The sequence below is a fragment of the Glycine soja genome, chromosome 20 (assembly GCF_004193775.1).
Source record: "Glycine soja cultivar W05 chromosome 20, ASM419377v2, whole genome shotgun sequence".
Classification (NCBI taxonomy): domain Eukaryota; kingdom Viridiplantae; phylum Streptophyta; class Magnoliopsida; order Fabales; family Fabaceae; genus Glycine; species Glycine soja.
Window position 1 is genome coordinate 17,977,681 of NC_041021.1, and position 23,174 is coordinate 18,000,854.

General features: G+C 41.9%; 1 non-coding gene across 1 annotated transcript; it reads left to right on the forward strand.

Moving 5' to 3' along the window:
* The first annotated feature begins 9,826 nt into the window (after positions 1 to 9,826).
* Positions 9,827 to 9,934, forward strand: LOC114403952. The gene has a single exon (XR_003664719.1). It is a non-coding gene; the product is annotated as a small nucleolar RNA R71 (small nucleolar RNA).
* Positions 9,935 to 23,174: the final 13,240 nt, after the last annotated feature.

The following is a 23,174-nucleotide window of genomic DNA, read 5'->3' on the forward strand; positions in this document are numbered from 1 at the left end:
CACATTTTTTTGTGTTTCAGACAAATCATCGTAAAGTAAGTATGACCATATGCCCAAAGTGATAAATTACTCGCAATGCGACAGATAACTGCATGTTCAGTTTAATCACAATGGACATAATAATTAGAAGCAGATAATGTCAGATCACAAGAGAAATAAAAAAAATAATAGAAGAACTGAAAGCATTAATGAAGGATAAATCACAAGTTTGGCGATCCCAGTTGTATGGCTCCGCCTCCTCCAAGGAAGTGCAGAAATTCATTATCCCTCAGCTACCCCTGTCTCTGTCTGAGGAATGATCATCTTTTGATGGCCTTGAAACGCTATTGATGTTCCACGCTCTAGAATCGGTGTTTGTCAAAGCCTGTGTTGGCTTGTGGGGCCACACTGGAATCCTCTTTAATGGTGCCCTTCCTAGACTTCTTCGCGGGGGGCTTCTTCGTAGCCAATTCTAGGTTGCCTCCTAGTAGCGCTTCTTTAATGTCTTGAGCTAGACGCGTGATGACTTATCGGTCACGAGCCTAGTACTTTTGCTTACCTTTGGCTTTGGACTTGGTCACCTGCTGGTCGGCCACGGGTCGTAGGCAATGCTCCAGCCTTTGTAGATGAGCTGAGGGGCTCCGGAGGTGGCGGCGGTGCGTTTGTTGCCCGCTACCGACCATCCCTTGGCTGTTGTGGTGTCTCGCCCTGCGCCTGCCTGGGGGCGCAATACTTCTTGATGAAAACTCAGTTAGTAGGAGGCCTGATGACCTTGCTGGGGGCGACGGGTACTTCGTAGAACTGACAAAGGCCCGTAATTAGAGCTGGAAACCCTAGTACCCTGTTGGATTTCTCTGGGTCCTCTGGGTATCTTGCGAGCACGATCCCTGCAAACAGTAGATGACATCAGAAATCAGTTGAGCGATGTGCATATTTACCTATGTCACGATGGTGTGACCTTGCTGTGGGAACGGGCACCCTGTAGGACTAACAGAGGCCCGTAACCAGAGTTGGAAACCCCAGGGCCTTGTTGGACTCCTCCGAGTCCACTAGGTGTCTTGTGGGCACGATCCCTGCAAACAATAGATGACATTAGAAATTAGTTTAGCCACGTGCAAACTTACCTATGTCATGACGGCACAGACCAACTGATACTTCCATAGGGGGAGATCGGCATTGTGGTCATTGGGCAGAATATTGCTAAGTAGCAACGTCATCCATATCTGTGTAAGAGTGGTCATGTTGGTGCGCATGATCCGCACTCGTCTCCTTGCAGTGGCTATGTGAAATCTTGCCCCAGCATGCATAGTGCCTGCACGATAGCCTCCCTCTGGTTTTGCTCGCACAGTTGGCCCTCCTCTGAGATCAGGGAGGTGACCAAGGGACTAATAAAGGGAAACTACTGGCCCTTCACCCAAGAGCGCAAGTCTTGGTTAAGCATTAAAGGCAGATGACTTTGAGGTCTCTAAAGGCACAGATTTGGCGCCTCCGAAGGCGAAGGCGTGCAGCCCTCTGAAGGCGAGGGCGTGTAGTCCTCTAAAGGCGAGGGCGTGTAGCCCTCTAAAGGTGAGGACGTGTATTCCTCTGAAGGTGAGAGCGTGTAGCCCTCTGAAGGCGAGAGCGTGCAGCCCTCTGATGGCGAGGACGTGTAGTTCTGTGATTGCGAGGACATGTAGCCCTCTGATGACGAGGACCCGTAGTCCTCTGATGGAGAGGGTGTGTAGCCCTCTCAAGGTAAGGGCATGTAGCCTTCTGAAGGCGAGGGCGTGTAGCCCTCTGAAGGCGAGGGCGTGTAGTCCTCTAAAGGCGAGGGCGTGCAGCCCTCTGATGGAGAGGACGTGTAGTCCTCTGATTGCGAGGACATGTAGCCCTCTGATGGCGAGGACCCATAGTCCTCTGATGGAGAGGGTGTGTAGCCCTCTGAAGGTAAGGGCATGTAGCCCTTTGAAGGCGAGGGCGTGCAGCCCTCTGAAGGCGAGGGCATGTAGTCCTCTGAAGGAAAGGGCGTGTAGCCCTCTAAAGGTGAGGACATGTAGTCCTCTGAAGGTGAGAGCGTGTAGCCCTCTGAAGGCGAGGGTGTGTAGCCCTCTGATGGCGAGGACATGTAGTCCTCTGATTGCGAGGACATGTAGCCCTCTGATGGCGAGGACCCATATTCCTCTAATGGAGAGGGTGTGTATCCCTCTCAAGGTAAGGGCATGTAGCCCTATGAAGGCGAGGGTGATCGAGGCCGTACCCGAATCAAATAAACATGAAAATGCAGTAACTAGGAAGTGATCCTAGGTCGTTTCCCAACGAGCAATGACAAACCAAATGTTCATAATATACTTGCGCAATAACAGTAACGATTGGGGGGGGGGGGTTTGTTTGTTTTGTGATTAAAGAGCAGAATAAGTAAACTGGAATATGAAACTACTAATATTAAAAACGGGTTGTTTCCTCTGATTCAGAAGCCATTCTCTTATCCTGGGTTATGGAGAATTTGTCCCTAACAGTCAACCACTTAATCCAACCCTATTTCAATTTACTAAGCGAAAATCAACTTAAGGTTGTCAATACGTGATTAGGCACCACATACACTAGTTAGCCCTTCGTCCATTAAGCATGAACGCAAGTTAGGCTCAGAGGCAATTAATCGAACACGAAGCGTGCACTGATTAATGTTCACGAATTTGGGATAACTGGTGAAGGGAAAACTGCCAGGAAATCACATTACAAACGAAACCTCAAAGAGAGTTGGGCTTCGTCCTCAAAAGGAAACAACACCAGAAAAACTAGCCTTCCATAGATTCAAACAGAAAACGCAAATGAAACATGAAGCAGAAACGTAAATGAACAGAAATGTAAATGAAACAGAAACGTAGATGAGACAGAAACGTAAATGAAAGTAGAAGAAGAAGCAAGAACGAAATTGTAATTAGAAGCAGAAAATGGAAAATTGCATTAAGAACGAAAACAGTAGCCTTAGAACAGAAAAACGTAAAAACCTAAAACAAAAGCTCTGAATAATAAAATAGCATAACCGAATAGCCTTGCACGAATCCCAAGGGTGCTATTTAAAAAGAGTCACTCAAAGTCACTGGGCCCTATTACAATACTCTGGCCCAAAACGAAATAAACACTGAACAACATAAAATAAAATTGCGAAATTTCCTAAATAGAAATTAACTAAGGTAAGCGCTGCTTTATTTGCCCTCTTCAAGTCCATAACCAAAAATCCAGATTAAGCCCAATGTTTCATTAATTCCTGAAATTAGATTAAAAACATCAAATTAGCTAAATGAGCCCAAATAATAAAACTGCCTGATTAATTTACAATTAAGACCAATCAGTAATTAAAATGGTGCAAAAAGGGTTTAGAAAATAGAAGAAAATGATGGCACATCAAAACCCCCCATACTTAGCCTTTTGCACTCCTGGGCAAAATGAAACAAAGAACAAAATCCAAGGATATCAAAGAGAGACACACAAAAACATTCACATATTTCTCAATGAACATCAAGGAATGAAAGGAATGGGTAACATATAACATAAGGAGATCCGAAAAGTCAAGATATTCATGAAAATCATCCAAGCAACCCAAGCATGGCAAAATAGTTAATCCGCTCAAGAATGGAAAGTGATAAAGCCTCACAAGATATACACTCTATCTCTCAAATGTCTAAGCTACTATTTACCCTCAAAGCACCCATGAAAACAAACACCACATAAACTTGGCAAGATTCTAAAATTGACAATCAACCCATAAACACAAGCACATGAGGATCAAAAGGTCTTTTAAGGTTGTAATGGGGCCAAGGACAAGGTATGGAAAAATATGGAATAAGTGGCTGAATCCCAAAGGAATTGAGGAGCAATGGGGAATAAGTGCATATTAAGAAAACATAAGAAAATAAAAAGAAGTAAAGATAAAATTTAAACATAAAGAGTAGAACCAAGAGTCTCATCATTCTTTTCTTATTCACTCAACTTTACTGTTTTTCTTTTTCTTTTTTGATTTTTTTTTTTTGCTCTGTAGCCTTTTGAGAAACAGCATCATATTCAGCATGTCCAACATTTAACCAATATGCAATATATATCAAGTATGGCTCAAAATATATCATGAAGCATGGCCAACAAAACATGTTATCCAATGAAACAAAAACCCCCACACTTATTCCCAAAACAATTCCAAAGCTCCAAAATTCCTTAAGGATATGGTGATATCATGGTTTTTCATTTAAGGCTTGTAGTGAGCTTCAAAACAAGGAAAGGGAAACAAGGCTCAAAAGGGCTATCAAAGGAATTAAATCAAGGTAAGTCCATTTGGCAAGAAGCTTATAATAACAAAATTGCCTCAATCATATCCAAATATGCATGTGAATTAGGAAGCATCAACAAGAATCAAGCCAAGGCTACTGTGCACGCAATCAATGGGGCAAAACACACCAAATGATTATGATGATGGATGGCTCAAATTCTCACAAAGGTAAACTCATCACTTTCAAATTGAGCTTTCAAAACTATCATGACATGTAGAGGAGAATCAAGGATTTCAAGTCACAAAATGTCAAAAACTTTTATTTTCAAAAAAATTACCCATTTCTTGAACATATCCTATGATTCAAAGAAAAACATGCAAAGTCGTACATGCACACAAAATTGACCCAAAATATTAAATTAAAAATCCGACGAAACTAACAACATTAACAAATTAACACAACTAACAAATTAACAAAACCAACAAAACTAGCAAAACCAAAGAACACCCCCCCCCCCATACTTAAACAACACATTGTCCTCAATGTAGCACAATTAAAAGATTAAAAACAATTAAATCATCAAATAGTATCGAACAAGTGTAATAAAAGCAAAGAAGGAGATAGGAAAAGAAAAACTCCCTAAGTCATGGTGGAGGAAGAGTAGGGTGGAGTAAGGAAGTCTCTTCCACCACTACGTCCACTAAAGAAAGGTTCATGAGGAATGGCTTAAGTCGATGTCCGTTGACCTTGAAGCTCTTGTTTGTGGAGTCGCTTTTGATCTCAACTGTACCATAAGGAAAAACATTAGTAACAACAAAAGGACCAATCCACTTAGACATCAACTTACCACTCATGAGTCCAAGCCTAGAATTATACAATAACACTTTTTGCCCAACCATGAAGTCCTTCTTAACTATCATGCTATCATGGAACTTCTTGGTCTTTTCTTTGTAGAACTTGGCATTCTCGTAGGCTTCTAGGCGGATTTCATCTAACTAACTCAGTTGCAACTTTCTTTCCTCACCAGCTTCATCCATAGAGAAGTTGCAAGTCTTCATTGCCCAATATGCTTTGTGCTCAATTTCCACTGGAAGATGACATGCCTTTCCAAAGACAACCCGATAAGGAGACATTCCTATGGGTGCTTTGTAGGCAGTCCGATGTGCCCAGAGAGCATCATCAAGCCTGGTACTCCAATCTTTCTTGCTTGGCTGCACAATCTTCTCTAAAATTCTCTTGATCTCCCTGTTAGAAATTTCTGCCTGTCCATTGGTCTGGGGGTGGTATGGTGTGCATACCCTGTGTACCACCCCGTACTTTTTAAGCAGGGCATGCATTGTTCTGTTGCAAAAATGGGTTCCTTGATCACTAACAATTGCTTTAGGTACTCCAAACCTGCAAAACAGATTAGACCTGACAATATCTGCAACAACCTTAGAATCATTAGTTCTAATGGGCTTGGCTTCCACCCATTTTGAAACATAGTCAACTGCAAGGAGAATGTAAACATAACCAAAAGAGACAGGAAAAGGGCCCATGAAATCTATACCCCAGACATCAAACACCTCACAGAATAGCATAGGTTGCTGAGGCATTTGTTGTCGCCATGTAAGTGTATTTCCTGCTCTCTAACACTACACACAAGTGCTGCAGATCTTCCACGCATATTTAAAGATGGTGGGCCAATAAAAACCACAATCAAGCACTTTGCGAGCTGTCCTTTGAACACCCATATGACCTCCCGGTGCGGAAGAATGACAGAACTGCAGGACTGAGTCAGTCTCACGATCTGGAATGCATCGTCTAATGACCTGATCACTGCACAATTTCCACAAGTAGGGGTCATCCCAAATAAAATGCTTAGCATCACTTTTAATTTTATCTTTTTGGGCCTTAGATGCTAAGGGAGGAAAAACAGAAACAACCAAATAATTGACAATGTTAGCAAACCAGGGAGTAGAAAGAGAGTCAGAAATACTATACAGTATATACAAATGATCATCCGGGAAATCATCCCGAATGGGTGAATTCGCATCCGATACACGTTTGATCCGACTCAAATGATCAGCAACTAAATTTTGTGCTCCGCTCCTATCACGGATCTCCAAGTCAAACTCTTGAAGCCAGAGCATCCATCGGATCAACATAGGCTTAGAATCAGCCTTCTTCAACAAGTACTTTAGAGCTGCATAGTCAGTATAAACAATGATGCAGGTACCAAGCAAATAAGATCGAAATTTTTCAAGAGCAAAAACTATGGCTAGAAGCTCCTTCTCAGTAGTAGTATAATTCTCTTGGGCAGCATCTAAAGTCCTAGAAGCATAATATATCACCCTGGGCAATTTATCAATTTTCTGAGCAAGGACAGCCCCCAATGCATAATTTGATGCATCACACATAAGCTCAAAAGGGGTTGTCCAATCGGGTGCCTGGATGATGGGGGTGGTAGTCAGCGCTCTTTTGAGGCAATCAAAAGCCTCTTTGCATCTGTCATTAAAGTCAAACTCCACCTCCTTTTGCAACAAGTTGGACAGTGGAAGGGCTACTTTGCTAAAATCCCTTATAAAGCGCCTGTAGAATCCTGCATGACCAAGAAAAGATCGCACCTCTCGCACACAAGAGGGGTAAGGCAATTGTGAAATAACATAAATTTTTGCAAGATCTACTTGAATACCCTTATTGGAAATAATGTGGCCTAAAACTATACCTTGCTCAACCATAAAATGACATTTTTCAAAATTTAGAACAAGGTTAGTTTCAATGCATCTATTCAAAACTTTTTCCAAACTATCCAGACAACCATCAAAAGAGGATCCATACACAGTGAAATCATCCATGAACACCTCTATGCAATTTTCTAAGAAGTCACTGAAAATACTAATCATGCACCGCTGGAAGGTACCAGGGGAATTGCACAGGCCGAAAGGCATCCTCCTATAGGCAAAAGTGCCGAAGGGGCAGGTGAATGTGGTCTTTTCCTGATCCTCAGGAGCAATAGTAATTTGCATATAACCAGAAAAACCATCAAGGAAACAGTAGTGAGATTTACCTACCAGGCGCTCAAGCATCTGGTCAATGAATGGCAGGGGAAAATGGTCCTTTTTGGTAACATGGTTCAGCCTCCTATAGTCAATGCAGACTCTCCAACTGTTCTGCACCCGAGTAGGAATCAGCTTCTCCTTCTCATTTTTTATCACTGTGAGGCCGGTCTTCTTCGGGACTACCTGGACGGGACTCACCCATTGGCTGTCGGAGATAGGATAAATGATTCCAACTTGCAAAAGCTTGGTTATCTCCTTCTTCACTACATCAAGAATCACCGGGTTGAGTCTTCTCTGTGGTTGTCTTACTGGTTTAGCTCCATCCTCTAAATTTATTCGATGCATACATGTGGATGGGCTAATACCAGGAATGTCCGCCAGGGTCCAACCTATAGCCTTCTTATGCTTCTTGAGAACAGACAACAATTCTCCTCTTGCTCATCAGTAAGGGAGGCAGATATAATCACTGGAAAACTTTTGCTATCATCCAAGTAAGCATATTTTAAATTTGATGGCAGAGGCTTCAATTCTGGTGTGGTTGGCTGGGTAGTGGTAGAAGGAGATGGTTTCTCAGCCTGTTCCTCATAAAGAAAGTCAGAGGTATGTGTACTTCCTGAAACATGGTTAGTCCTATCTGACTCTATAAAATCAATCTCAAGAGGTAAAACACCACCACCAGACATGCAATCAATATCACTTTCAGATTCACTTTCAGCATCAAATTTAGACATATGATCAAGTACAATTTCAGACTCAATGCATGAAGAGTGAGAGGTATGCAGATTAGAGTAAAGATCAGTCATGTATTCATCAACAACATGGTCAATTATTTCAGCACGAAATACAGAAAGATGTTCAAATGGGTATTTCATAGCATCCAGAATATTAAAATGAACAGTTATATCACCAAACTCCATGGATAGTGTGCCTGCATAAACATCTATCTTAGTTCTAGCAGTTTTCATAAAGGGTCTGCCTAGAATGATGGGAACTGATCCTTGAGAAAATCCATCTTCCATATTCAAAATATAAAAATCAACAGGGAAAATCAGTTCACCAACTCTAACTAAGACATCTTCTATGAAACCAACAGGGTAGGCAACACTTCTATTAGCTAAATGAATTACCACATTAGTTGATTGCAAGGGACCAAGAGATAGAGAATTAAAAATAGACAGAGGCATAACACTAACAGAAGCTCCTAAATCTAGCATGGCATTGTCAAACTTACTATTCCCTATAATACAAGGTATGCTGAATGTACCTGGATCTTTACATTTTTCAGGAATTTGGGAAACAGATTTACCAATCAGTGCGGAGACATTTCTGCCCATGCTAATTCGTTCACTTCCTTTAAGCTTCCTCTTATTAGTGCACAGCTCCTTCAAGAATTTGGCATATCTTGGAATTTGCTTTATTGCATCCAGCAGAGGTATGCTTACCTCTACTTTTCTGAATGTTTCCAAGATCTCTTTCTCTGCCTCTTCCATTTTTTTGTTGAAAACTGATCTTGGAGGGAATGGAAGAGGAGGAATGTGTTGCTTCTGCAAATCAGAATTACCGGTGGAAGATTCACCTACACAGAAATTGTTAGGTAAATTTTTGTCGTTACCTTTTTCTGGAGTAGAGTGAAGTTTGGCAGGTTCATTTGCAGATGAGGAAGGTGTTACGAGTTGAGGTCCTTGACACTGCTTTCCTGACCTCAATGAAATGGAACTGACATTTTTGGAATTTTGGACAGCTTGGGAAGGCAGCTTGTCAGAATTCTGGGACTGTTGCTGATTCAATTGTGTAGCCAATTGTCCCATCTGATTGGTTAAGCTCTGAATGGAGGCTCTGGTCTCTTGTTGAAACTGCATGTTCTGCATAGTCATTTGCCTCACAAGTTCTTCGAGGGAAGGTTGTGGAGGAGCCTCAACTGTTGGTTGTTTCTGGGGCTGTTGCTGTTGTTGGATTGGTGGAGGAATGTATGGTCTGCTTGGGCCAGCAACATTTTGGAAGGAAGGAGCAGGCTGCTGTTGTTGTTGCTGAGGGCTGGACCATCTGAGATTAGGGTGATTCCTCCATCTAGGGTTGTATCTATTGCTGGAGAGGTCATAATTGTTCTGCTGTGGTTGATTTTGCTACTGAGGTTGAGGAGGTCTATTGTAAATGTTTACAGCATAAGCTTCGGGCTGCTCAATTGCTCCAGGTTGCTGCATGGAAGGGCAAAGGTCTGTATGGTGGTCAGTAGAGGAGCACAAACCACAGACCCTTGCAACAGGTACAGATTTCTAGTTCAAGGCCAGCTGAGTTACCAAGTTAACCAATGCATCCAGTTTTCCTTCAAGCTTCTTAGTTTCAGATGATGCAGCTGAGTTTGTAGCTACCTCATGCACTCCTCTAATGACTATAGCATCATTTCTGGCGCTAAACTGCTGGGAGTTGGAAGCCATCTTCTCAATTAAATTTCTGGCTTCAGCAGGAGTCATGTCTCCAAGGGCTCCACCACTGGCAGCATCTATCATACTTCTCTCCATATTACTGAGTCCTTCATAAAAATATTGGAGAAGCAGCTGCTCTGAAATCTGATGGTGAGGGCAACTGGCAAATAGTTTTTTAAATATCTCCCAGTATTTCATACAGGCTCTCTCCACTGAGTTGTCTAATACTTGAGATATCCTTCCTGATGGTTGTGGTCCTGGAAGCAGGGAAAATTTTTTCTAAGAATACTCTCTTCAGGTCATCCCAGTTCGTGATGGACCTTGGAGCAAGGTAATACAGTCAGTCCTTTGCCACTCCCTCTAAAGAATGAGGAAAAGCCTTCAGAAATATATGATTTTCTTGGACATCTGGGGGTTTCATGGTGGAGCAGACAATATGAAATTCCTTCAAATGTTTGTGCGGGTCTTCACCTGCAAGGCCATGAAACTTTGGAAGCAAATGAATCAGTCCAGTTTTAAGAACATATGGGACATCCTCATCAGGGTATTGGATGCACAAGCTTTCGTAGGTGAAATCAGGTGCAGCCATTTCCCTTAGAGTCCTCTCACGGGGTGGAGGTTGTGCCATGTTCTCAGAATGTTCAAAATCAGAATGCTCAGAATCAGAATGCTCAGAATTGTAATGCTCAAAATCAGGATGTTCAAAATCACCAATAACAGAATGCACAGATTCACCAGTAATGGAATGCTCAAAAGGTATAAAATGATGCCTAACTAATCTGTGAAATGTCCTATCTATCTCAGGATCAAAGGGTTGTAAGTCAGATGGATTGCCTCTAGTCATACACTACATTCAGCATGCACAACTAGTTACTTTGTCATGTAAATAAAGGTGCAGGTTTGAACTATAGCTACCCTCAAATGATATCCAAATGACTTGAAATTTTGTGAGCAACCTTATAAAATGATGAGAAGATAGCACAAAACATTTCAGGCAAAAATTCAAAGTCTAACTATGGAAGCTAAAAATGGTGGGTTAAGAAAAATTAGTGAATAAAACTTGAAAAATAAAAAACTTTTGACAGAATCACTATTTTTGGACGATGGAGACCTCAGCCGGCCTATGATCATCTTACATGGCATAGGAAATTTTTTTCTACCCCAAATACATATATAATAATTGCGATTCTGATAACCAGAGCAAAAGTTATGGCCGTTTGAAGTTTCGACAAACACAAAATTTGCTACTTTTTTTGAACTTTCAAATCTGACCAAACTAAAGGCTCTAGCTATTTTTCCCACAAAATATAGATTAAAAGAAGTTACTACAAAAAAATTCAGCCAAAAATAACAACTCTAGTTACTAAAACAAAAAATCTCAAATAGTTCAGCATGGGTGGTCGCTAAAATCCGTCTCTACTTGATTTCTACTACTACTCTGTTTTGCCGCAAGCAAAAGTGGTCGCTAAGACCGTTGCAAAACACTATTCACAGAGAAACACCCAAAACTGAAACAGGGGAAGCGCTTAATAGGAAAACTGAAACAGAACACACACTAAACAAAATACCAGGACACTAAAAAACACTAACACACATACTAACACAATACTAACAATTAAACATAAAACACGAAGGAATTAAACACACAACACTAGCTAGCTATTATGAACCTTTAGACACTGCTCCCCGGCAACGACGCCAAATTTGATCGAGGCCGTACCCGAATCAAATAAACATGAAAATGTAGTAACTAGGAAGTGATCCTAGGTCGTTTCCCAACGAGCAATGACAAACCAAATGTTCATAATATACTTGCGCAGTAACAGTAACGATTGGGGGGGGGGGTGTAACATCCTGGAAATTTCTACCCGGAATTTTTGAAAACGATGTATTTTGAATGATTATATATATATAAGTATTATTCAGTGTATATGCCTATATGTTCTTGGTAGAAGTAGGGATAGTGGGGGCAAGATACACGGGTTAGGCTAATTAAGGAAGAGAAGTCCATAACTGGGAGGTTATGGGTTAATTCGTAATTAATTAGTTTAAAAATCATCGTTTTGCGTGCGACTTGAAATTTAACAAAACCAACCTCTGAACCACGCTCGGGGTTTTATTCTGAGCGTTTTGATATATATATTGATTACTTTCGAAAACTGGCCCCGACGGACGCAGAGAAACGCGAGGAACTGGAACCAGAGAAACGGCACGCAAACCGAGGCAGGATTTTATCGTTTCAAAGGTTAGATTTTTCTCACTTTTTGTGGCTGAGTATGGGTTACAATCAAAAGAGAAAGTGGGCCCTTTTTGCCCCACTCAAATGGAGACATGTGGCATAGCTTAAACAAAATAATAGAAAAAGAGAAAACCCTTTTTAAAACCAAAAAGCACCTCTCTCTCTCTCTCCTCACTCGGCCCAAAAGAAATTTCAGAAGCTCTCCCTCTCTCTCACGCAGCCTTCTTCTTCTTTTCTTCCTCCACCATTGTTGCCCAACAAAGCTTCAACCTTTGGTGCCCATTTCTGCTCCAAATCGCGAAAGGAGGACATTTTCGGAGTCATGAAGCGCGTCTCTACGTGTGGGACTTCGAAATTTCAGGTTTGGGTGGACTTCTTTCTCCTTTGATTTTCGTGGGTATGGGGTTTTGGGAGATATGATGGGTAGTCTTGCTAAGTTTCAGCTTTATGATGATTATTTGTGAAGAAACTTGTTGAAAGCATGTTGAACTTGCCATGTTTGGATGAGTTAAACATACCCATTCAGTTTTAGGGTTTTTATGATGATGCTTGTGATGTTGATGTGCTGAAATTGCTTATGGAAACTGTTAGAGATGAAGGGTAGAGTTAACATAGGGTTAGAAAGTGAGAATGTGGTGTTACGAGTGGAAAAAGAGTGAGGCTTTGAGAGTTGGAAGGTTAAATCTGGATTCTGTGGTAAATGAAGATTAAAGTGAGTTAATCCTAGCTTGAAATGTCATTTAGGACTTATGAGAAAGCTTGGACTGTGCTAGGGAGAAAAACAAATGACCAAAGTGAACCAAGAGCCATTTCTAGGGCAAAATTGGGTGTTGAGGAGTCAAATTTTGATTCGGTGGAATTTTAGGTGTAAATCCAGTTTGAGCAAGTCTAGATTGATGTTATGAACTGGTGTGAGGTGAGAGTTTGCTTCAAATTTACCTCATTCTCAATTTCACTTTTCAAACCTAGAAAACCCATTGAATTGAGGGGTTTTGGACACCTAGATTTTGTGTTGCTGTGTTTTGAAGCTTGACTTTGGTTTAGACATGATTGATACATGATTTAGGACTTGTAGGATTTGATTTGGGCAAAATTGGATGAGGGGAAGTGTGGTTTTCGAAATCTGCACTTTATGCAGAATTTTGCTGTGAAATTGTGCAGCAGAATTTTGCATAAGTGCAGAAAATGCTTATGTTTTGCTGGTTGTGGAAAGAGTAGTGCAGAATGAGTTCTGGATGTTTGCTAGTAGATCCCAACGGTCAAAATGTAGGTTTATGTGCTAGAGACTTCCAGTAAAATTTTTGATTCGATCCGACGGTTAACGAACTGGAACGAAGGAATTGTTACTGGGGTCTTTAAGTGAGAAAAGCTGTGATTTTGGTTGGTATTTTGGGCAGAGTTTTCTGCCTTTGCCCTGTTTTGCTTGGCTGTGATAGCTTGTGATTTTTGAATGTTGTATTACTTGGATGTTGGGGAAGCTTGGGAGGATTGATGGGGACCCGGTGTTGAGAGAAACGAGGATATGGGCTACGTGGGGGTACGTGAGCTCAGTTGGAGGTGGGCAACAGGGGATGGTGGGTTTATGCGCGATTTGTGGATGTGGAAAACTTGTTGTGCACCATCGCCTGACCGCCACCTAGTACCACATGTGATGGGTACCTCATAATCCTACAAGCTTGAGATGAGGAAGTATAGAAGGGTGAAACTTCCTGCTTTTATTCGTTGACCACAGAGTGGTACCTGGAGATATGTCGCGGGGGTCAGGAGACCTTGGGGACGTCAGGTGGGGTGCTATTGCCCAAAACCAAGCTTGACCAATGCCGACCCAACCCGGGCATAGTCGGTCAGTGAGAACCTGTGATGTACCTAAGCAGGCGAGCTCCTGGCAGTCAACAGATAAAAGGAACAAAGACCACAAAGCAAGGAGGCTTGTGGTGGCTGGCCAGCTGTGAATTTTGTGTGATATATGGGTTGTGGCCTCTGGTAATCGATTACCAAGGGTGGGTAATCGATTACAAGGCTTAAAAATGAAGACAGAAGGCTAAGATGGTCTCTGGTAATCAATTACCAAGGGGTGTAATCGATTACCAGGCTTGAAAACGAGGTCAGGAAGCTAACGGAGCTTCTGGTAATCGATTACCAGAGGATGTAATCGATTACCAGGCTTAAAAAGGGAATTGGGAGATGGTGGAGGCCTCTGGTAATCGATTACCAGCCTGTGTAATCGATTACACAGAGGAATGGGTCACTGGTAATCGATTACCAGGTATGTGTAATCGATTACACAGTGCATTTTTGCATATTTCATGTTCTAAGGCTGTGCAATTCGAGTTTAGCCTCTGGTAATCGATTACCAAGTCTGTGTAATCGATTACCAGAGATGAAAAGCCTTAAGATACCCCTTTTACCTGCATATAGTGTTTAAGAGACGAATTCTGTGCGGTGTAGTTAGATTCTTGTGAAAGAGTCTACCCCTTTCTTTTCCTTCTTGTAGATTGTGATGGCGGCACAGCTAATCCATGATCGAGTGGAGATGGAGTGCCTAGAGGGAGCTTGGGAGACGCTCGAAGGCAACACGAGGTGCCAATTTCGGGGCACCATTCGATTCACGGCTACTTCTTTGGTGCATCCAGATGAACCTGCACGGACGCTTCAGCACACAGTGGAGTGGATACTACCCACGCCTACACCATATCGTCTAGTGGAGTCCGTCCAAGTGATCGAGGTAACGTCATCCGAGGAAGACCCTGAGGAGGATCTAGAGGAGCTACCTCCTGAGCCTGCTGTGGATGCCCTTGACTTTCTAGAGGGTGATGAGGATCCACTTCTTGAGGTGGATTCTCCCGAGGAAGTCATGTCGGCATCTGAGGCAGACTCTACGGAGGATAGTGGCCCGAGGGAGATGGCGATCAGCGGAGGCTCTTCATCCTAGTGGACAACTCTTTGGATTAGTTTTGTATACTTTTGAGGGTGGGTGTATCTAGGACTGACTGTTAGGTTTACTCTTTTGTTTTTGTATGGGTAGACCTGATGTATAGGAATTTGATGATTGTATACATGTGGTTGAAGCCACCACTGTGGACGCCTTTGCTCTGGATGACACTATGCATTTTGTAAAACTCCCATATTTTGGACAGCTTTAAATGATGAATGTATTTATGATCAATCTTGTTATTTGAGAAGAAAGCATTTGTAACTTTATTTGTAAAAGAGTTTACCGACCGTATTTTATTCTTTTATTTTCACGTGACGACCTAAAGTAATGGCTAGTATATTCTTCCTTTTGAAACAACAAATTAGTTTTAGAGATTACGAACGGTAAGAAAGAATTGACTTTGAATAGAGTTGTGAACTGGCCATTCAGAACTCTATCGTGAGGATTTTCCTTCTAAACCTAGTTATGGTGAAAAGAGAAAGAAATGAAAAAGAAAAAGAAGAAAAAAAAAATTTACCATGGTTTTTGTTAATTAAATCATTACTATTTAACCAGTCATTATTTTGGGGACGCCACAGGGGGGGTTTTGTTTTGTGATTTAAGAGTAGAACAAGTAAACTGGAATATGAAACTACTAATATTAAAAATGGGTTGTTTCCTCTGATTTAGAAGCCATTCTCTTATCCTGGGTTATGGAGAATTCGTCCCTAACAGTCAACCACTTAATCCAACCCTATTTCAATTTACTAAGCGAAAATCAACTTAGGGTTGTCAATACGTGATTAGGCACAACATACACCAGTTAGCCCTTCGTCCATTAAGCATGAATGCAAGTTAGGCTCAGAGGCAATTAATCGAACACGAAGCGTGCACTGATTAATGTTCACGAATTTGGGATAACTGGTGAAGGGAAAACTCCCAGGAAACCACATTACAAACGAAACCTCAAAGAGAGTTGGGCTTCGTCCTCAAAAGGAAACAACACCAGAAAAACTAGCCTTCCATAGATTCCAACAGAAAATGCAAATGAAACATGAAGCAGAAACGTAAATGAACAGAAACATAAATGAACAGAAATGTAAATGAAACAGAAACATAAATGAGACAGAAACGTAAATGAAAGTAGAAGAAGAAGCAAGAACGAAATTGTAATTAGAAGCAGAAAACAGAAAATTGCATTAAGAACGAAAACAGTAGCCTTAGAACAGAAAAACGTAAAAACCTAAAACAAAAGCTCTGAATAATAAAATAGCATAACCGAATAGCCTTGCACGAATCCCAAGGCTGCTATTTAAAAAGAGTCACTCAAAGTCACTGGGCCCTATTACAATACTCTGGCCCAAAACGAAATAAACACTGAACAACATAAAATAAAATTGCGAAATTTCCTAATTAGAAATTAACTAAGGTAAGCGCTGCTTTATTTGCCCTCTTCAAGTCCATAACCAAAAATCCGGATTAAGCCCAATGTTTCATTAATTCCTGAAATTAGATTAAAAACATCAAATTAGCTAAATGAGCCCAAATAATAAAAATGCCTGATTAATTTACAATTAAGACCAATCAGTAATTAAAATGGTGCAAAAAGGGTTTAGAAAATAAAAGAAAATGATGGCACATCAGAGGGCGTGTAGCCCTCTGAAGGCAAGGACGTGTAGTCCTCTGTGGTGAGGGCGTGCAGCCCTCTGATGGCGAAGACGTGTAGTCTTCTGAAGGCGAGGGTGTGTAGCCCTCTAAAGGTGAGGACGTGTAGTCCTCTGAAGGTGAGGGTATGTAGCCCTTTGAAAGCATGGACAAGTAGCCCTCTGAAAGAGAGGACGTGTAGCCCTTTGAAGGCGAGGACGTGTAGTCCTCTGAAGGTGAGGGCGTGCAGCCCGTTGAAGGTGAGGGCATGCAGCCCTCTGATGGCGAGGAAGTGTAGACCTCTGAAAGGGAGGGCATGCAACCCTCTGATGGCGAGGACATGTAGTCCTCTGATTGCGAGGGTGTGTAGCCCTCTGATGGCGAGGACGTGTAGCCCTCTTATGGCGAGGACGCGTAGTCGTCTGAAGGCGAGGGCATGTAGCCCTCTGAAGGTGAGGGTTCTAGTACCCAAGTCGAGGGCTTGTAGCCCTCTCAAGGCGAGGATGTGTAGTCCTCTGAAGGTGAGAGCATGTAGCCTTCTAAAGGCGAGGGCGTGCAGCCTTCTGAAGGCGAGGACATGTAGTCCTCTGAAGGTGAGGGCATGTAGCCCTCGGAAGGAGAAGGTGTACAGCCCTCTGAAGGTGAGGACGTGTAGTCCTCTGAAGTTGAGGGTACAAGTACCCAAGTCGAGGGCATGTATGATGCAATCCTACCCCCCAAGGGCATTGGATAGAAGACTCCAAGAAGATTGGGCCAAAGATGCAAGAGAAGGCCCTAGGGTTCTCATGAGCCTTAGGGTAGATTTCTGACCCCATGGGCCAAAGTTGGGTCCAATTATCTTTGTACGTATTAGACTAGGATGTCATTATATTTGGTCCTTGTATTTAGGGCTCCATATTGTAGGTAGGGTATCCTAGAAATATAGGATTTTTCAGCCCTTGTATTTTAGGGCACCTAGACTAGTTTTTGTATTAGGGGTAGTTTTGTAATTTCACATGCACTAAGTAGATATTTGATGTGTGTGGTTGCAAATAAATTTAATTGAATTGGTAGAAGCCCAATCCAATTAAATTTTAGAGGGGGAGGTGAGCATTTGCTTACTACACCCCATTGCCACATCATATAGTCACACTTTGTGCATGTCCTTCATGCTTTTCATGTCTCATGACACCCAAGCACACTTAGTGGAGAATCTTGGAATTGATCTTGGATTAGTGGGCTGAACCATAACTAAAATTCACTAATCATAATTAGTGAAATTTTGGCTCCAAAGTTTGGCTCAACAAATTCAATTTCAAATTCAAGTGAAATTTGAATTTCCCTCCAATTTTGTGTGACACTTAGGCTATAAATAGAGGTCATGTGTGTGCATTTTTTTCAACTTTGATCATTTGAATATTAACTTCAGATTTCAGAGCTCCTTTTGAGCACAAAATTTCGTGCTCTTCTCTCCCTCTCCCTTCATTCATCTCCTTCTTCCTCCAAGCTCTTATCCATGGCCTCCTATGGTGGTGAGCATCTTCTAGACTCATCTTCTCCTTGAAGTGGCGTCTCCTCTCTCTCTTCCTTCTCCATTCCGCTGCCATTTATCTTCCAAGAAGCAAAGGAATCCATTGATGAAGAAGATCCTAGGCCTACAAGCTCCAATGGAGCTTGCATCAGTGTAGCCCTCTCAAGGTGAGGATGTGTAGTCCTCTGAAGGCGAGGGAGTGTAGCCCTCTAAAGGCGAGGGCGTGCAGCCCTCTGAAGGCGAGGGTATTAGTACCCTAGGGTCCACCCTTATGAAAAAGTAAGAGATTGAATCATTGAGAGGTCCGGTCATCCTAAATTCAAAAGATTGGACAGTAGATGTAGGAAATCTATACAGTTAACATGATTTTTAGGGATGTAGATGCATGCATCCTTTGTCTTGAAATGTGGACTTCGTATGGAACAAATGCAATGTAATGGAAAGTTGTACAATGTTCATGACATTCTTTCCCTATTTTTGTGATTTTGATTTTGATTTGATTTTTTTGGAAAACATAAATTGACTGTCCTTTTGAAAAAGGTGATAATTCATGAAACCTTATCCTATCTTTTTCAAATCTCTCCGGGAACTCCCTCAGAGTGTTTGTTCTGTTTGATTTAGTCACTTGACCATTTTGGATTGACGAAAATGGAGTCGTTTGATGTTTAATCAATCCATTGAAATTCCAGGGTTTGTCCCCCCCCTTTTTTTATTAAAAACATCGACGGGTGAGAACTTTTGATCGGCCCCTAAGTTCGCTTGAGGCTCATGCACGATGCCCCTCATTGCCCTAGTGTAAGGCTTTGAGGTACCGATTGTTATCTTTCGTCATGACCTTGTAGCTGGGAACCTATTAGGTGAGAACTTCTAATCTGCCCCTAGGTTCGCTTGAGGTTTATGCATGGTGCCTTTCATTGCCCCTGTGTAGGGCTCTGAGGTATTCATCGTTGTTTTGTTTTCACAACCTTGTAGCAAGGAAGAATGAAAGAGGCGGTTGATTCTCGTAAAAAGAATTTTTCAAAGATGAGAAATAGTTGAAGGACTTTTTTCTGTCGATGGGTTAAGTCAAATGACTCCTATTCTTGATAACTAACTTCTCTCTAAAAACGACAAACTTTCTGGAATGGTAAAATGAGGTCACATGAACGTCTATATTTTTACTTGTCGTTTACGGCACCCTTACTGAATGTGTAGCACGAGTAATTTCTGATTGAACGGTCTTGGAAGTCCAAACTCAGAAGTGCAAGTGGCTTGAGCTAACAAACCAACGGCTTGCACCCACATTCCAGTGGAAGCAAAGATGTAATTACGAAAGGATGAGGAACAAACATGTCAAATTTATCCATTTTCTTTAGCATTGTAACTGTGGTTTATAATAATGGCATAAACTTGAAAAATCTGATGAGTCATTAGAGACATCTAACAACAGCTTTCAAAATTGCCCCATGTGTGGTGTCTCTTGTCAATGTTAGGATTCACAAGCGATTCTCCTCAAATTTCAGCCAGCCTGCATCAATTAGACCTTGCACCTTATGCTTCAGGGCCCTACAATGCTCAATGGAATGCCCCAGGGCTCCTCCATGATAAGCACATGTTGCGTTTGAGTCGTATCCTCGGAGAAATGGAGGTTGATGAACCTTGGCTAGCGTTATGGCTACCATTGCATTATCAAGTAGATAAGGGAGCAAGTTAGCATAGGACACCAGAATTGGGGTGAATTCTATAGGCTTTTTGCTGCAAAATTCATTTCTTGGTTGGTGTTTTGGTTTGTGCTAAAGGTGGTGTTTAGCATTGGTTGTGTGGTAGGTGGGTTTTGGGGCGGATTTAGGGATGGCCTTTGTGGATAACTGGGTGGTGGGTAAGGAGGGTTGTTATTGGCTGAGTAATGACATTGTTGGGTTAGTGGGAAACTTGGCCGTATAGGATATGGGTTTCTCCCTCATTCTCACCCTCTTCATTTGCCCCAGTTTTTGCATTTATCAAAGCATGATGATCATATTTGCCTCTTTTCAGACCTACTTCGATCATTTCGCCAGCGAAGACCAAATCCGGAAAGCTTGAAGGTATTTAACCCACCATTTTTCATAATAGAACACTGGTAATGTGTCTACTATCATTGTTATCATTTCATTCTCCGTCATTAAGGGAACCACTTGGGCTACCAGATCCCTCCACCTTTAGGCGTATTCTTTGAAAGATTCGTGCCCCGTCTTGCATATGCTCTGTAGTTGCATCCTATCCGGAGCCATATCAGAATTATACTGATACTGCCTAACGAAGGCAACCATTAGGTCCTTCCAAGAATGGACTCGGTAAGGTTCCAAGTTAATATACCAGGTGACAGCTGCCCCAGTAAGACTTTCTTGGAAGAAATGTATCAGTAGTTTCCCATCTTTTGCGTATGCCCCCATCTTCCGACAATACATCTTTAGATGGTTCTCGGGGCAAGTAATCCCCTTGTACTTGTCAAAGTACGGCACCTTGAACTTGGGAATGACCATGTTTGGGTACTACGAACAACTCTTCTACGTCAGCAAAGGCATAACCTCCGCTTCCTTCAACGACCTTTAGCCTTTCCTCTATATGATCCAACTTTCCCATTTTTGCCATGTGGAATGCAAGGGGTGTGGTTGTGGGTGACTCTGAGGGCCCTCCAAAGTGTTTTGCAGGGGTATACCACCAACTGCTTGCCCTTCAGTGGCATATCCGAGGCAAGGCTTGAAGTTGGCTAGATTGTGGTGGGGAATTTCATGTGTCTCCCCCATGCTTTGAGAGACATGTGCATGATCAGTTTGAGGTTGCCGACTTTCAATGAGTATGGGAGTGGAGTTATTGACATCCTCACTGGGAGTATATGCCACATTGGCTGGTGTATAGTTGGGAGGCAAGTCATATGGTGGGTGTCGCAACCTACCTTTCGGCGGGAGGGCGACGCGGGGCTCACGGGTACATCTTCCAAGGAAGGAAAATGCGCGGAGTCGCCACCAACGTCTATTCGAGGAAAACGTCAGAAAAACCATAAAAGGGGTGATCTGCGAACTTTAAGTGTGAAAGGTTCGGGAGTTGTATTTATGCACGGGGAAGGTATTAGCACCACACGCGTCCGTCACAAAGGACGACAGCTTTTAATCAAGTGTGCAAATATGACTTTAATTTTTTTTATCTTCCCTTTTTTATGCTTTTTTATGTCTTTTATGCCTTTTATATTTTTTATCTTTTTGTGGTCGACAAGGGGTGTTTCCCTTGCTCCTACGTATTCCTCAATTGCGATAAGGAAATCAGACCTACGTAGTTCTTTCAGAACTAAACGTTGGTTAATTTGTTTTTATCTTTTTTTGTGAGATATATTTTGATTGAATTAAAGGTCATTTAAGGCGTTGGACCATTAAACGATCTTTGAATTCTTTTGAAATGAGAGAAAACATTAAGGCATTGGACCATTAATGATCTCTTGGTTTTATTGAAAGAGGTGACAAAGCTATGTGTTGATTTTAGGCTATTAAAATCCACGTTTAACCAAAAAAAAGCGAAAAGGACCATTTCAAGGCATTGAACCTTTAAAAATGGTTTTTAGGTGATGACAAAAGCTTGATTTATGAATTGATTTTAGCCTTAGTTTTACTTTGGTTATTAGTCAATTCGATTAAGAAAGAAAATCCCAAAGAAAAAAATGTCCGATTGATTTTTTTGATTATTTTATTTAAAGATATTTTTTTTATTATTATATTATTATTTTGCCTCTTTTTTGTTTTAAACGTGGTTACGGCGTGAAAGATTGGTCGGATTTTATTCTAACAGAAATTAAAAGATGTTACAACTCAAATGATCGGTGGAAATTTATTTTATTTTTGAGTAGGCAAGAAAATGACTTAAATAAATGACTAAAGCACGTCAAAAGGGGGTACGAAAAGCAAACGAAATAAAAATAAAAGCACGCGGAAGACCGAAGAACTTACCGGTTGAAAGGTTCGATTTCGGGAACTTACCGGTTAAAGACCGAAGAATGACGAAGAACGAACGAAGAACGATGAAGAACGGTGGAAAATCTTCACGAAATCGCCCATGAAAACATCTCGGAAGCGTTACAGAAGCGCCTCGGCTTGGATTTTCTTCACGGAAACAATTTTTCTCACTAATTTTAAGTGAATCTCAGATACCAGGAGGGATGAACGAATTTGTTCTGCCCTCCTTCCCCTATTTATAGGGGAAAAGAGGGAGGTGGTTGCCGCCCAACTCACCCAGGCGAGCTGCGTTCCAACCGCCTTCTGTTGGAACATCCTAGAAGGCCCAAGTGGGCCTGATTGCTATTTGCACACCCCTATTTACTAAATCCACCCCCTCTGCCCTTTTTTGCTGATTCTTTTTCCGTAACGTTACGGAACTTTATGAATTACATAACAATACTTGTTTTCTTTCCGTAATGTCACAAAACCTTACGGATTACGCAATCGTTCCCTCTTTGGCTTTTGGAATGTTACGAAGCTTTCCGGATTGCGCATTGACGCTTCCTTTCGACTCCCGACATGTAGCGGAACTTCAAGGATTGCCTTACGATGGGTGTGAAGTATCTCGAAGTGGTCAAGCGAAGGTCGCATCCCAACAAACAGATGGTCCCCAAACGAAATTAGGGTATGACAGTTGCCCCTCTTTACTTGTCTTTTATTGGAGATAAAAGCGAAGTAAAGATAAGACACTAATTTCGTTCGAGCGGAACATCATTCGACCGGTCAATATCCCCGCCAGCGGAACCTGTCGTTTAGTAAGAAAAGAAAAGGCATCAGAAGCGTCAATAAACTTCAGTGTTTTGAAAACGACAAAGTTGGACAACCACGACACTTCCTTTGCCATTGCACCCAATCGTCTCTGACCAGCAGAGAAGAATTCCGCGCGTCGCTGGACATGAATGTTTCCGGACGACGAGAGTGAAAAAAACCTACAAAAATTTTGAAAATGATCAGCACCGAACGACCAATATCATCCTGATACTGCCGAATTCGTGCATCTCAGTTGACAATAGGCGCGGATGACCATAAGGTATCTGTCATACCCTAATTTCGCCCGGGGACTATTGTTTGTTGGGATGCGACCCGCGTTTGACCACATCGAGGTACTTGGCACCCATCGTTAGGCAATCCGTGAAGTTCCGTGACATGTCGGAAATCAAAAGAAAGCATTGATGCACA